The following is a 16,930-nucleotide window of genomic DNA, read 5'->3' on the forward strand; positions in this document are numbered from 1 at the left end:
TGTTCACACAGGCAGCACACTCAGCATCCTTTCCAAATGAAATGTTAAAAGCATACGTGACCACTATACCCAAACCTGGTAAAGATCCCACTACCCCTAGTAATTTTAGACCTATTTCTCTCCTGAACACAGATATAAAGATCTACGCCAAACTTATCGCCCTTAGACTATCAGAGTTTATGCCTTCTTTATATTAAAGGGGCCAGATGGGCTTCATCAGGGGGAGACAAACTTCTGATGCTACAAGACGTATTATTGACATTGTTCATTATGCTAATTTAACTAAAACTCCTTCTCTGCTGCTCTCCATAGACGCAGAGAAGGCGTTTGATAGGGTGGAGTGGTGTTATATGAAGGAAGTTCTACAAAAATTTGGCTTTCAAGGTTTTATCTCTAACGCAATGTTGGCTTTATATTCCAATCCCTCCGCCCAAGTCTTAACAGCTGGAATGCTTTCTACACCTTTCCCTATTTCTAATGGCACTCGTCAGGGGTGTCCATTATCTCCAACCATTTTTAACCTTATGATAGAGCCTCTGGCGGAGGCCATTAGATCCCAGGCCGATATTGCTGGACACGTGTTTGGATCTCGTAACCACGTTATTAACCTGTTTGCCGATGACGTTGTACTGATGCTGAGGAACCCGACCAGATCTCTCCCCTTAGTCCATGAAACTTTAAAAAACTTTGGTGAGATTTCGTACTATAAAGTTAACTTCGCCAAATCATTAATTCTAGATTTAGGAATTGACAAACGTACCAAACTCCAACTTCAAACCACTCTTCCATATGTATGGAAAGAAGATGGCATACCCTACTTAGGTATAACAATTACTAATTCCACGAAAAATCTAGTCTCCGTCAATATTAAGTCATTGCTTCTAAAGATAGATGAAACGCTCAAATGTATAGCCAAGACCGAATTATCCTGGATGGGCAGATTGGCAGCATGTAAGATGTTAGTTCTCCCTCTCATATTGTATATGTTCAGATCCATACCTATACCTATCCCAACCCATTTCCTTAAAACCTTGTCTACTACTCTGTGGAAATTCATATGGAATGGTAAAAAAGCTCGCTGCTCTCCTAGCAACCTGATTCCGCATAACCGAGTAGGTGGAGTAGGACTGATAGAAGTTTCTGATTATTTATGGGCATCTAGACTGGACCAACTCCAACACTGGTTCAAAACTATAGATTCACCACCTTGGGTTGAGCTGGAAAGGCATATAGCCCCAATACCAGATCTAGTGGCATTACTCGCGAGTGATGTCTGGAAACCCTGGGCTCTCCATTCCATGGCTCATGGAGGTTCTTCATACATCATACCCATAACTCTCAAAATGCTGTGGAATACAAATTTCCGCTTAGCCTGCTCGAGCATAAAATCCCTATGCTGTCCCTAAAACAGTTCCCCAACCACGGTATACATACCATACAAGACCTATTGTCTAATGGTACAGCTCTTTCCAGCACACAGATTATGGTTCAATACAATCTCCCCAATAAGTACCAGTCTACATGTATCCAAGTGGCACATTTTCTAAAACGTAACCCTCCCCCTACTATAACAATGCCATCCAGTGCGTGGAACTTCTTAACTCGAGAACGCCCCACCAGGAAAGGCATTTCACTTTTTTACTTACTCCCTTCTACATGCTAAACAATCTTTTGTGAAAACAAAACCGATTGCTAAATGGGAGACGGATTTAGGGAAATCATTTACAGATGATCAGTGGACAACCACATTTCGAGAAATCCAAAAAGCCTCCCGTTCTATTAATCATTGGGCAATGACTATTAGAATAATTAACAGGTGGCAATACACACCGTGTAGACTGGCAACATTTTTTCCATCTGCCCAAAATACATGTTGGAGAAATTGTGGACAGCTAGGACATCTACTGCACATGTTTTGGGAGTGTCCCAACTTGGTTAGTTACTGGAATCAAGTTTTCCAACTTATAACATCGCTCACGGGTATTGTCACTCGCCCCAATCCATCCCTAGGAATTTTACATATGGGTATTGAACAATTTCCGCATGATATGCGGATTGTTATTTCCAACATCCTTCTTTCTGCTAGATCCATGATATTACAACATTGGAAAACTGCCATGACGGTAAACATCTCTGACCTGATTAGAAGAGTGAACCAACACCACACTATAGAGCGTGCTCTTGCCATAAATGCATTGAAGTGCGATCTATTTGATAAGCAATGGAAAATTTGGACCAACAAATATAAGAATTCTGTGAACTAGATCTTAACCCTGATAAGATGTTTCCTGTGTAGTAACCAGTATTTGCATTACTGTTTATGTAACCACCTACTTACCCGTTTCTTTTTCACCCTTTCTTTCCCTTTCCCCTCTTCCAGGGGTCAAGTCCTGGGAAAAAAAGTGTGGGAACTCCCACCCAAGATCCATTCCCCCACCAAAAAAAAAAAAAAGGTACGCTCATACGCATATATACTGCACAGAAAATACAGTACAACATTTATTGTAAAGTGCCAGTTTACAAAAACAAAATAACGTGTCAAACAAAACAATCAACACAATGGGTGATGATCTTTCCCTCGCAGGGAATTTCTACCACAAATACACCCTGTTCCAAATTCTGTTACACAGCCCATTAGAAAATATCCCACAAACAGGAATAAGTATTGGCAGAATATTGAAGAGTATTGGCAGGGTATTGCAGAGTATTGATAGGGTATTGCAGAGTATTGACAGGGTATGTATTGAAGAGTATTGGCAGAGTATTGCAGAGCATCGGCAGGGTATGTATTGGCAGGGTATTGCAGAGTATTGATAGGGTATTGCAGAGTATTGGCAGGGTATTGCAGAGCATTGATAAGGTATGTATTGTAGAGTATTGATAGGGTATTGCAGAGTATTGGCAGGGTATCGCAGAGTATTGGCAGGGTATTGCAGAGTATTGGCAGGGTATGTATTGGCAGGGTATTGCAGAGTATTGGCAGGGTATTGCAGAGTATTGGCACAGTATTGCAGAGTATTGATAGGTTATTGCAGAGTATTGGCAGGTTATTGCAGAGTATTGGCAGGGTATGTATTGTAGAGTATTGGCAGAGTATTGTAGAGTATTGGCAGGGTATGTATTGGCAGGGTATTGCAGAGTATTGGCAGGGTATGTATTGCAGAGTATTGATAGGGTGTGTATTGTAGAGTATTGATAGGGTATTGCATAGTATTGGCAGGGTATTGCAGAGTATTGGCAGGGTATTTATTGCAGAGTATTGGCAGGGTATTGCAGAGTATTGATAGGGTATGTATTGCAGAGTATTGGCAGGGTATTGCAGAGTATTGATAGGGTATGTATTGCTGAGTATTGGCAGGGTATTGCAGAGTATTGGCGGGGTATGTATTGCAGAGTATTGGCAGGATATTGAAGAGTATTGGAAGAATATTGAAGAGCATTGATAGGGTATTGCAGGGTGTGTATTGGCAGAGTATTGGCAGGGTATTGCAGAGTATTGGCAGGGTATGTATTGCAGAGTATTGGCAGAGTATTGCAGAGTATTGACAGGGTATTGCAGAGTATTGGCAGGGTATTTATTGGCAGGGTATTTATTGGCAGAGTATTGGCAGGGTATTGCAGAGTATTGGCACAGTATTGCAGAGTATTGATAGGGTATTGCAGAGTATTGGCAGGGTGTTGCAGAGTATTGGCAGGGTATGTATTGCAGAGTATTGGCAGGATATTGAAGAGTATTGGCAGGATATTGAAGAGTATTGATAGGGTATTGCAGGGTGTGTATTGGCAGAGTATTGGCAGGGTATTGCAGAGTAGTGATGGACGAACTTCCGACGGGACGTTTCGCGAACGCGAAACGCGAACGGGCACAAACGTTCGCGAAAACGACCGTTCGCCGCGGGCTCCATTGACTTCAATGGGAGGCGAATTTCGCAAACCTTTAGGTCGAATTTGCGGCCACGGGGTAATTATTAGGGGGTAGCACGTAGTCCCACCACCTGGACAATAGCATAATACATGTATGAGGTGAATTTGGGATCGATAACTACAAGCATTTTTTTTTTATTTGGGAAATTGTTCTGACAATTCAGGACTATGGAGCTAATGAAGGCAATGGAGGAGAGGGAAGGTCAGGGACCAGGGTAGGCAAACAAGAGGGTGCAGGAGATACAGAGCACTGACAGCAGCACCGTAATACAGAGCACTGACATCAGCACCGTGACATACAGCGCTGACAGCAGCTCCGTGACATACAGCGCTGACAGCAGCTCCGTGACATACAGCGCTGACAGCAGCTCCGTGACATACAGCGCTGACAGCAGCTCCGTGACATACAGCGCTGACAGCAGCTCCGTGACATACAGCGCTGACAGCAGCACCGTGACATACAGCGCTGACAGCAGCTCCGTGACATACAGCGCTGACAGCAGCTCCGTGACATACAGCGCTGACAGCAGCTCCGTGACATACAGCGCTGACAGCAGCTCCGTGACATACAGCGCTGACAGCAGCTCCGTGACATACAGCGCTGACAGCAGCACCGTGACATACAGCGCTGACAGCAGCTCCGTGACATACAGCGCTGACAGCAGCTCCGTGACATACAGCGCTGACAGCAGCTCCGTGACATACAGCGCTGACAGCAGCTCCGTGACATACAGCGCTGACAGCAGCTCCGTGACATACAGCGCTGACAGCAGCTCCGTGACATACAGCGCTGACAGCAGCTCCGTGACATACAGCGCTGACAGCAGCTCCGTGACATACAGCGCTGACAGCAGCTCCGTGACATACAGCGCTGACAGCAGCTCCGTGACATACAGCGCTGACAGCAGCTCCGTGACATACAGCGCTGACAGCAGCACCGTAAGCAGCCCCAGGAGGAAGTCAGCACAGCACAGGGATGGTGTGATCCCCTCATAATAAGAACCCCCAGGAGGAAGTCAGCACAGCACAGGGATGGTGGGAGCCCCTCATAATAAGAACACCCAGGAGGAAGTCAGCACAGCACAGGGATGGTGGGAACCCCTCATAATAAGCAGCCCCAGTAGAAATATGACACCGCTCAACCTCTTCAAAGAGGAGGGTAGGGGCATATAGTACGGTGTGCTTTTTTGGGTCAGGGAAGTGAGCCAAATGAATTAAGAAGGTCTGTGTGCTTGATTCCAAAAATTGTTTATAGACATATACATGGTCTACTGATCACATGTGTTGAATTCCTCCGAGATCCATGCCTCATTCATTTTTAGAAATGTGAGGTAGTTAACACTGTGGTGAGCTAGGCGAGTACGCTTATCGGTCACAATCCCCCCTGCTGCGCTGAACGTCCTTTCGGACAGGACACTGGATGAGGGGCAAGCCAACAGTTCGATTGCAAATTGGGCAAGCTCTGGCCAGAGGTCAAGCCTGCCCACCCAGTAGTCTAGGGGTTCATCACTCCTCAGAGCGTCCACATCGGCCGTTAACCCAATGTAGTCGGACACCTGACGGTCTAGGCGTTCCCTGATGCTGGATCCGGATGACACCTGTCGATGGGTCGGCTGAAAGAATGACCTCATATCCGAAGTCACCAACACATCTTCAAACCGGCCTCTTCTTGCAGGCGCTGTTGGATTGGTACCCGCAAATCCTTCTCTGGGAGTGGGAATTGCTCCTCTGCCAGCGCACGCAAAAGCAGAATGCAGCATTTCTCGAAGCAAGGCCTGGAAGTGCTGCATTCTGACAGCCCTCTGCGACGGCGGTAACATTTCCGCCATTTTGTGTTTGTACCGGGGGTCTAAGTACGTTGCCACCCAGTACTGGTCCTTGACCCTCATGCTTTTTATACGGGGGTCCCTATTAAAACACTGGAGCATGAAGGCCCCCATTTGCACTAAAGTGGAAGCGGTGTGGTGGCCTGGCTCCTGCTCATCATCCAGGATAATGTCGTCCTCTTCATTCTCCTCTCCCCATCCTCGCACAACAGGGATCCCAGAAAGGTTTAAAGCATGCTCTTCTTGCTCCTGCTCATCCGCCCCGGCACCATCCTCCTCTGACTCCTCATCAGACTCCTGTTGTTGACTTGTCTCAGATAGAGTAGCCCCCCCTGGGAATTCATCCAGCATTGCGACTTCCTCATCTTCCCGCTCCTGCTCCTCCACAGCCTGATCAATGACACGACGCAATGCACGCTCCAGAAAGAAGGCATAAGGTACCATGTCACTGATGGCGCCATGGCTGCGACTGACCAGTTTGGTGATCTCCTCAAATGGCCGCAGAAGTCTGCATGTGTCGCGCATGAGCAGCCACTGGCGCGGTGAAAAAAAACCCAGCTCCCCAGAACCGTTTCTTTCGCAGAGTTCATACAGGTAGACGTTAACTGCACGTTTCTGCTGGAGCAGCCTATCAAGCATATAGAAGGTTGAGTTCCATCGCGTCGGGCAATCGCAAATAAGACGTCTGACCGGCAGATGGTGTCGCCGCTGAATGTCAGCAAGGCGAGCCATGGCCGTGTAAGATCTTCTGAAATGGGCCGAGATTTTCCTTGCCTGCCGCAAGATGTCCTGGACCCCAGGGTATTTGACAAGGAATCGCTGCACGACCAAGTTTAAGACGTGTGCCATGCACGGCACGTGCGTGATTTTGCCCTGTTTCAATGCGCTAAGCAGATTGGCACCGTTGTCACACACCACTTTACCAACTGTCAAATTGAGCGGTGTTAGCCACTCATCTGCCTGTGAACGCAAAGCTGAAAGGAGTGCCGGGCCAGTGTGGCTCTTTGCTTCCAGGCACAACAGACGCAGCACGGCATGGCAACGTCTCACCTGGCATGTGGAATAGGTTCTGGGGAGCTTGGGCGGTGCAGTGGAAGAGACGCTAGCAGCGGAAAAGGAGGAGGCAGCTGAGGAGGAGAGGGAGGAGGATGGAGTAGGAGGAGGAGAAGAAGAGTCAGGCCTGCATGCAATCCGTGGCGGTAAAACCAAATCTACACGGGTGCCACGGGTTACATGCTTGACGGCCGTCAGAAGGTTCACCCAGTGGGCAGTAAAACTGATATACCTTCCCTGCCCGTGTTTGCTAGACCACGTGTCTGTGGTCAGATGTATCTTGGCACCGACACTGTGTGCCAGAGATACATTCACTTGCCGCTGAACATGGCCATATAGCTCTGGGATGCCCTTCTCTGAGAAATACTTCCTTCCTGGGACCTTCCATTGTGGTGTTCCAATGGCCACAAATTTGCGAAAGGCCTCCGAGTCCACCAGTTTATATGGCAGTAGTTGGCGGGCTATGAGTTCTGACAAGCCAGCCGCCAACCGTTGGGCAAGAGGGTTATCCGGCGTCATCATTTTTTTACGCTCAAACATTAGGCCCACGGAAGCCTGCCTTTTTGCAGAAAAATGTGAGCTTGGCGTGATGGAAGGTGGAGTGGAGGACAATTGTGAGGAGAGAGGAGAAGGAGAAGTAGAAGACGAGGCTGGACGGTGAGAGCCTGCAGTGTGGCTTTGTGTGTTCCGTTGCTCCCACTGGGCTCGGTGATGGCTGCTCATGTGCCTTCTTAAGGCGGTCGTCCCTAGGTGAGTATTGGGCTTACCGCGACTAACGCGTTGACTGCAAAGATTGCAGATGGCAACGCTATTGTCAGCAGCGGACACGTTAAAAAAAGCCCACACTGCGGAGCCATGTGCCGGTGTCCTGGGAGCGCCAGATGTGACCGTACATGGTCGATGACTCGCTCCTGATACATTTGCAGTCTGCTTTGTCCCTGCTGTGCAATGTAAGTCATTGCTGCTTCTCCTCCCTATCTGCTGGTCCATATCTCCCTCTGAACTCCCCTCCTCTTCCTCTCTTGTGGGCACCCACGTGACATCACTAGACACGTCATCATCAACGTCACCTTCCCCACCGCTATAAGTAGAGTAGGCAGCAACACCGGGGACCAACCTCCTCCTTGGGCTGATCTGGGTACTGGCGTCAGACTGCTGAGTAGCGCTTGTTGCTACCTCCTCTTCCTGATCCAATACCAAGAGTGGCTGCGCATCAGAAATGTCCTCTTGATATGGATCGGAAAATAATTCCAGTGACTCAAGCGGAAGGTATGTGGTGGTGGTGGTGGTGGTCGTGTTGTTGGTGGTAGTGTCTTTGGGGGTGCACATAGCAGAGAGTGAAGAAGAGGGTGCAGATCGAGAGGATGAGGAGGGTGCAGAAGAGTAAGGCTGAGCGAGCCACTCAACCAAGTCTGGTGCATCCTTTAAAGTAATTGAACGCACCTTCTGCAACTTCCCACTTTGGCTCAAGCCTGTTGCTCCTGCCCTACCCCTACCACCCCTGCGGAAGGGCCTGCCTCTTCCTCTGCATGTCATTTTTTAAATGACCCTGTGACAAAACTCTTAGTCCCTATACCGCTGAAGGACTGCTGCAGTATAGGTGAGCGGTCAGCAGTGGTGCACGTCAACCCTATCTATTGTGGACCTATAGCGGTCCTTACAGAACAGCAGACTGTACCGCACTCAAGCCTATGTACCGTAGCACCCTATACCAAGTTACCAGTCCTTATAAGAACTTTTGTGGACCAAGCAGGTTGTGTATTAGTGTTTAGCAGACTGTACGTCAGTCCCTATACCGCTGAAGGACTGCTGCAGTATAGGGCAGCGGTCAGCAGTGGTGCACGTCAACCCTATCTATTGTGGACCTATAGCGGTCCTTACAGAACAGCAGACTGTACCGCACTCAAGCCTATGTACCGTAGCACCCTATACCAAGTTACCAGTCCTTATAAGAACTTTTGTGGACCAAGCAGGTTGTGTATTAGTGTTTAGCAGACTGTACGTCAGTCCCTATACCGCTGAAGGACTGCTGCAGTATAGGGCAGCGGTCAGCAGTGGTGCACGTCAACCCTATCTATTGTGGACCGATAGCGGTCCTTACAGAACAGCAGACTGTACCGCACTCAAGCCTATGTACCGTAGCACCCTATACCAAGTTACCAGTCCTTATAAGAACTTTTGTGGAACAAGCAGGTTGTGTGTTAGTGATTAGCAGACTGTACGTCAGTCCCTATACCAATGAAGGACTGCTGCAGTATAGGGCAGCGGTCAGCAGTAGTGCACGGCAACCCTATGTATTGTGGACCGATAGCGGTCCTTACAGAACAGCAGACTGTAACGCACTCAGGCCTATGTACCGTAGCACCCTATACCAAGTTACCAGTCCTTATAAGAACTTTTGTGGAACAAGCAGGTTGTGTGTTAGTGATTAGCAGACTGTACGTCAGTCCCTATACCAATGAAGGACTGCTGCAGTATAGGGCAGCGGTCAGCAGTAGTGCACGGCAACCCTATGTATTGTGGACCGATAGCGGTCCTTACAGAACAGCAGACTGTAACGCACTCAGGCCTATGTACCGTAGCACCCTATACCAAGTTACCAGTCCTTATAAGAACTTTTGTGGACCAAGCAGGTTGTGTGTTAGTGATTAGCAGACTGTACGTCAGTCCCTATACCAATGAAGGACTGCTGCAGTATAGGGCAGCGGTCAGCAGTAGTGCACGGCAACCCTATGTATTGTGGACCGATAGCGGTCCTTACAGAACAGCAGACTGTAACGCACTCAGGCCTATGTACCGTAGCACCCTATACCAAGTTACCAGTCCTTATAAGAACTTTTGTGGACCAAGCAGGTTGTGTGTTAGTGATTAGCAGACTGTACGTCAGTCCCTATACCAATGAAGGACTGCTGCAGTATAGGGCAGCGGTCAGCAGTAGTGCACGGCAACCCTATGTATTGTGGACCGATAGCGGTCCTTACAGAACAGCAGACTGTACTGCACTCAGGCCTATGTACCGTAGCACCCTATACCAAGTTACCAGTCCTTATAAAAACTTTTGTGGACCAAGCAGGTTGTGTGTTAGTGTTTAGCAGACTGTGCGTCAGTCCCTATACCGCTGAAGGACTGCTGCAGTATAGGGCAGCGGTCAGCAGTAGTGCACGGCAACCCTATGTATTGTGGACCGATAGCGGTCCTTACAGAACAGCAGACTGTAACGCACTCAGGCCTATGTACCGTAGCACCCTATACCAAGTTACCAGTCCTTATAAGAACTTTTGTGGACCAAGCAGGTTGTGTGTTAGTGATTAGCAGACTGTACGTCAGTCCCTATACCAATGAAGGACTGCTGCAGTATAGGGCAGCGGTCAGCAGTAGTGCACGGCAACCCTATGTATTGTGGACCGATAGCGGTCCTTACAGAACAGCAGACTGTACTGCACTCAGGCCTATGTACCGTAGCACCCTATACCAAGTTACCAGTCCTTATAAGAACTTTTGTGGACCAAGCAGGTTGTGTATTAGTGTTTAGCAGACTGTGCGTCAGTCCCTATACCGCTGAAGGACTGCTGCAGTATAGGGCAGCGGTCAGCAGTAGTGCACGGCAACCCTATGTATTGTGGACCGATAGCGGTCCTTACAGAACAGCAGACTGTACCGCACCCAAGCCTATGTACCGTAGCACCCTAGACAGACCAAGTTACCAGTCCTGATAAAGAGCTTTGTGGAACAAGTGAGTTGTGAATGATTAGCAGACTGCAGCAGAAGGGCAGCAGTCAAGTATAATATTCTTTCTATATTTGGAAGAAAGAATATTATACGTGTACAAGCCTATTACCGTACCACTGATACCAGTCCTGAAAAGAACCTTTGTGGAACTAATAGTAACAGCAAGTCTTTAAAATTATCCTCACTGCCTGACACACTGCTTCCTGCCTGTCCCTATACAAATTGGCAAAAAAGAGTAGGCTGGAACGATTAGCTGGAACAGCTCTTTTGTGGACCTGATAGTAACAGCTAATGATGATGATGATGATGATGATGAAGAAAGACTAATCTGGCTGAGCTGTCCCTAAAATAGCAGCATACAGCGCTCTGTCCCTTTATCTAAACTGACAAAAGAAACTCAGGCTGCTGACCTAACACCTATACCAGTCCTGAAAAGAACTTTTGTGTACCAAATAGCTAGCGTTTTCTCTGTCCCTACTCCACACAGGATCCTTTCCCTACAGTGACAGAAGAAAGAATGTAAAATGGCCACCGGATCGGGTGTATTTATAGGTTAGGGGGAATGTCCAAGTGTCCATGAGCTGTCATGTCTCAATTGGTTGTCCTGTAACACATGATAAACGTGTCACGAAAGGTTAAAGTTCTTGTATACATTAAACACGTAAGTCCGCCGGGGCGAACGACGGAAAAAGGCGTTCGAACCCGCGGACGGCGAAAGTCGGAAATTCGCCGCGAAACGACCGCCGGGCGAACCGTTCGGCCATCACTATTGCAGAGTATTGGCACAGTATTGCAGAGTATTGATGGGGTATTGCAGAGTATTGGCAGGGTATTGCAGAGTATTGGCAGGGTATTGAAGAGTATTGGCAGGGTATTGAAGAGTATTGGCAGAGTATTGGCAGGGTATTGCAGAGTATTGGCACAGTATTGCAGAGTATTGATGGGGTATTGCAGAGTATTGGCAGGGTATTGCAGAGTATTGGCAGGGTATTGAAGAGTATTGGCAGAGTATTGGCAGAGTATTGAAGAGTATTGGCAGAGTATTGGCAGAGTATTGGCAGAGTATTGAAGAGTATTGGCAGAGTATTGAAGAGTATTGGCAGAGTATTGGCAGAGTATTGAAGAGTATTGGCAGGGTATTGCAGAGTATTGGCAGGGTATGTATTGGCAGAGTATTGGCAGAGTATTGCGGAGTATTGACAGGGTATTGCAGAGTATTGGCAGGGTATTTATTGGCAGAGTATTGGCAGGGTATTGCAGAGTATTGATAGGGTATTGCAGGGTGTGTATTGGCAGAGTATTGGCAGGATATTGCAGAGTATTGGCACAGTATTGCAAAGTATTGATGGGGTATTGCAGAGTATTGGCAGGGTATTGCAGAGTATTGGCAGGGTATTGAAGAGTATTGGCAGAGTATTGGCAGAGTATTGGCAGAGTATTGAAGAGTATTGACAGGGTATTGCAGAGTATTGGCAGGGTATTTATTGGCAGAGTATTGGCAGGGTATTGCAGAGTATTGCAGAGTATTGGCACAGTATTGCAGAGTATTGATAGGGTATTGCAGAGTATTGGCAGGGTGTTGCAGAGTATTGGCAGGGTATGTATTGCAGAGTATTGGCAGGATATTGAAGAGTATTGGCAGAGTATTGAAGAGTATTGGCAGGGTATTGCAGAGTATTGGCAGGGTATGTATTGACAGAGTATTGCAGAGTATTGGCAGGGTATTGCAGAGTATTGACAGAGTATTGCAGAGTATTGATAGGGTACTGCAGAGTATTGGCAGGGTATTGCAGAGTATTGGCAGGGTATGTATTGCAGAGTATTGGCGGGGTATTGCAGAGTATTGGCGGGGTAGTGCAGAGTATTGATAGGGTAGTGCAGAGTATTGATAGGGTAGTGCAGAGTATTGGCAGGGTATTGCAGAGTATTGATACTGATAGGGTATTGCAGAGTATTGATAGGGTATTGCAGAGTATTGGCAGGGTATTGCAGAGTATTGATAGGGTATTGCAGAGTATTGGCAGGGTATTGCAGAGTATTGATAGGGTACTGCAGAGTATTGGCAGGGTATGTATTGCAGAGTATTAACGGGTATTGCAGAGTATTGGCGGGGTATTGCAGAGTATTGGCGGGGTATTGCAGAGTATTGATAGGGTACTGCAGAGTATTGGCAGGGTATGTATTGCAGAGTATTGGCGGGGTATTGCAGAGTATTGGCGGGGTATTGCAGAGTATTGATGAGTATTGGCAGGGTATTGCAGAGTATTGATGAGTATTGGCAGGGTATTGCAGAGTATTGATGAGTATTGGCAGGGTATTGCAGAGTATTGATGAGTATTGACAGGGTATTGCAGAGTATGGATGAGTATTGGCAATTTGGCAGGGTATTGCAGAATGCAACTTACTTACACATGACACTACTAGTGACTGACCTCCTGGTATTCTCTTCTTCCCTTCTGTTCTGGGGGGAGAAGTAAACTCAAAGTGCACTGCAGCGGCTGTTTCCCCAGGAGGCACTGGGTAGAGGGGAGTGGGAGGACAGTCCGGCGCGCAGCGTGTGTCACACTGATGGGCTCGTGCCAGTGCGTGCCCACGCCGAAGTCATGTGACCGGTTGCTAGATGCGGAGCGGCCTCTGCCTAGCAACCAGTCACTCGGCGGCTGAGGAGCGGCGCGGACTACGCGCTGTATAGCCTCAGCCGGCCCTGCTCAGACAGCTAATGGGAACGGCGTTCCCGCTGTGGAAATAGTACGGGAACGCCGTTCCCATGCGTTCCCGCAGCACTCGAGCCCTGCCCTCTTCCCTCCCTCTATTACATTGACTGTTAATTACAATTGTAAATGTCAACATGTCCTGTACCACTCACCTTTGTATATCCTTTATAAACTAATAAAAACTTATTGAAAGGAAAATAAAAAGCCTTCTGTAAATGAGTGTGAGAAAGGAAACGCTGCGCTATACCCAAATAATATAATACCATGTAAAGCAGCTAGCACTCAAACAAAGTCCAAAAAGCATATAGAGAAATATGTGCAGCGCTCACAATTGTGTTCATAAATAAAAAACCAAGGTGAAATTGTTTAGAGAATAGTCTAATCCAAATAGTAACCTAAATTACATGATAATGTAAAGAGAAACATGTAAATGTGAACAAAAGAAAACAAATAATGTGAATAGTGCTAATAAAACACAGTGAATTATAGGACTGAGGCCATATATTGACACCAATAATACACAAGAAAAGTTCTTATAATTCCGCTTCGAGATGTATTTAACTGAAGTGTTTGGTGTGCTGGTGGACTCTTCCCAAGAAAAAAACATGGTATGGTTATAGGCAATCCCAAAAGGATGCGACCAAACGAAACCAGCGACCCGTGGTGAATGATGTCACATAAGATGCAATGGTGGACAACTCCAAACGTGGGACCAAACATAACCAAGACCCAATGGCAGGTGACCGAGGACGTCACGTAACGATGACAGGGGGGTGGTCAAAGATGGAGAAATGTACAATATGGAGGAAAAGAAAAACAAGTGCTCCACATGGTGCAAATCAACCAATTAAGGTTTTTAATGGGCATGAAAAAAATCTTATAATGGACTTGCAAGACAATAAAAGTGATCACAAATGTAAAAAATAGATAAAAAGCAATGTGGGTGGCATAAAAGTGCATCCCGACGCGTTTCGACACAGGGGTCTTCAGCAGGGGCATCCAATAGACAACAGAGGGGAGGGTGTGGCTAGAGTGGCTGCTGCCTGAGAAAGCAGCATTGCTCCTGTCAGACCGTCGGGAGTATAGTGATAGCTGCAATCCTGGCGCCCAGTAAGGAGATAAGTCCACGAGGTGGGGTGAATTCCTGGAGTTCAGCTTTAAATAAATAAAAAGTAAGATACATACTAACTAAAGGGAAAAAAAATCACAGAGGAACTGTATCAGTTGAAGTACAGTCACAGTAGATTTCAGATGAACTGTATTTACAGCTGGCACTGTTATCCTAAAGAGAGAAATCCTGAAATTGTGAAGAACCTAGATGAAGATCACCATTGCAGTGGTGTAATAAATTGACCCGTGTAGGCAAATACAAAATGTAACAGCTGCTTAAAGATAAAATGAGCTGGAAATCTCTACCCAAAAGTAGCAACCACAGGATCCGTCAGCCCTGGGCTTTATTTACTCAGATATTTGTGGTGCTATGAAAATTCTGACTCCAGGAACAAAGGGCTTTTCTCACATTCATTATTGACTACCTAAGGTCTACTGTGCTCTAACTGTTATACTGCAAACATGAAGTTCCAGAAAAACCAGAACAATATCTTTCCCAAGTAAACATCAAATATGGCAATATGCCTAAAATACTTTGCACAGATAATTAATTGCACAGAATATACAAGTGGTAAAACACAAGCTATCCTGAGCAAACATGGAATTATGCTCCAGACAACTGAACCGTACAAAGTCAAGCAAAATGGTGGTGCAGTGAGAATGAACCTCACTTTATGTGATAATGGCAGAAGAATGCTTGACTTGGCTACCTCAGAGTGCTGAGGCCTACAACTACTTATAATCCCCTGAATCCCTAAGAATTCAACCAGTTCCCCTCTTCTTAAATGGCCAGATGACCACTATGCATTTTTGCAGTCGAATAGGAGTCTATGCAGCTCTATGTTTAAAAAAAATAACAGAGTTACATACAAAATGGGAAAAAACACATTAAATCAGACCTGGTCAAAGTATGACCCTAGGGCTACATCCAGCCGTTTGGCTGTCCCTATATGGGCCCTTGATGCCTCCACTGTCAGCATGCCCCACTGACCCTGTCACTATCAGCTTCCTCCCTGGTTCAGAGAGATAGGCTGATGGGTGTCCCTGTGGAGAGCTTGACGAACTGGAAGGAGAGAGCCTAAGGAGCTGATTGGTACAGTGGGAAGACTCGGTTCTGGTAGGAAAGTGTTGCTTAAGATACGTCCCATCACTCTTCCATCACTCTACTACGTGACCAATTTCTTCTTGGGGTTCATCTGCAAAACCTTTTGCATGGAAAAGCAACATAGAAAACTCCATATGACCTACTGAATGGAAAGAAGCCTGACCTGACATATAAAAAAATATTTAAAGGCAAAGCTTACACATATATTCCTAAAGCCATCCACAAGTCAACCCCCAGCTACATCACTGACCTAGTCTCAAAATACCAACAAATCATCCTCTTCGTTCCTCCCAAGAAGGGTTGTTTTTTCACAATTTTACACTATGGGAGGCATATTTGTTTTATTCTAACATGTGGCTGAGTGGATATAGCGGAGGTTGAATGGTACCCCAGGGACCAGTACCACATTATAATGGGTGTTTAGATTGCCGGAGTACCTTGGAAGCCCATTAGGCATAGTATTCAAAGGCTTACCTCCAAGACGACCACCTGGCATGTTTTTTGTGAATAGTACTTGGATTTCTCAAATTGGGGGGCCATCGCCCCTTGGGAAGGTCCCCTCTTTGTGGTAGTCATCAAGCCCAATCAACATCTCCTGATGTTGGAGCCACACATCACCTTTATGTAAAGAGAGGAAGCAGCCTCAGCTTGGACTCCATCCAGGTCACACACCCTGACATGTTTCGCCCCAGCCATGGGGGTGTGGCCTGGACAGAGTCTAGGCTGAGACTGCTTCCACTCTTTACATGAGGGTGATGTGTGGCTCCTGGGACTTCTTTTCCTTCCTCGTTGACTTCTACGGAGCTGAGGCAAGCTCTTTCCCTGCCTCTACTCCCTGCGGTTGTCAGCACATAAGGACCTACTAGAGCCTGAAGCAGGATCCTTAATTCCGTTGTACTGGGTCACAGGACTCCAACAGCTAACCATCAACAGTACACTCCTTCCACTAATACCAAAAAGGAGAAAGGATATAGCAACTTTTAGTGTGCTACAGTGGAATATAGTGAGGTAAAGGCAGCACAGTGGCTAAGTGGTTAGCCCTTCTGCCTAAAGGCACAAGGTCATTGATTAACATCCCAACCTCCATACTACCTGCATGGAGTTTGCATGTTCTCCCTGTGCCTGTGTGGGTTTCCCACACCCTAAGGCCTTGTTCACACCTATGCAGGTTGCAGTTTGCATATTCCAGGTACATTTTGCGTTTTTCAATACACATTTTTGATCTGCTGAAGTCTATGGAACCAAAAAACAGAAAAAAGTCCCTGGCCTTTCCATAAAATGCACAGATGTGAACATGACCCATAGAAAGCTATGTTAAATGGACTGTGGTGTGTTTCTATCAAACTGAAAACGGACCAAAAAATGCATAGGTATGAACCAGGCCTTAAGGCTCCATGCACACTGGAGCTCATAAACTGCAGTTTATTGGAGTTTGGGTGTTTTTTTTTAAAGCTCATAAACTCCACTCT

This window comes from Lithobates pipiens, unplaced genomic scaffold (genome assembly GCF_037356315.1).
Source record: "Lithobates pipiens isolate NorthernLeopardFrog02 unplaced genomic scaffold, aLitPip1_a1.2 Scaffold_8, whole genome shotgun sequence".
In the NCBI taxonomy this organism is placed as follows: Eukaryota; Metazoa; Chordata; class Amphibia; order Anura; family Ranidae; genus Lithobates; species Lithobates pipiens.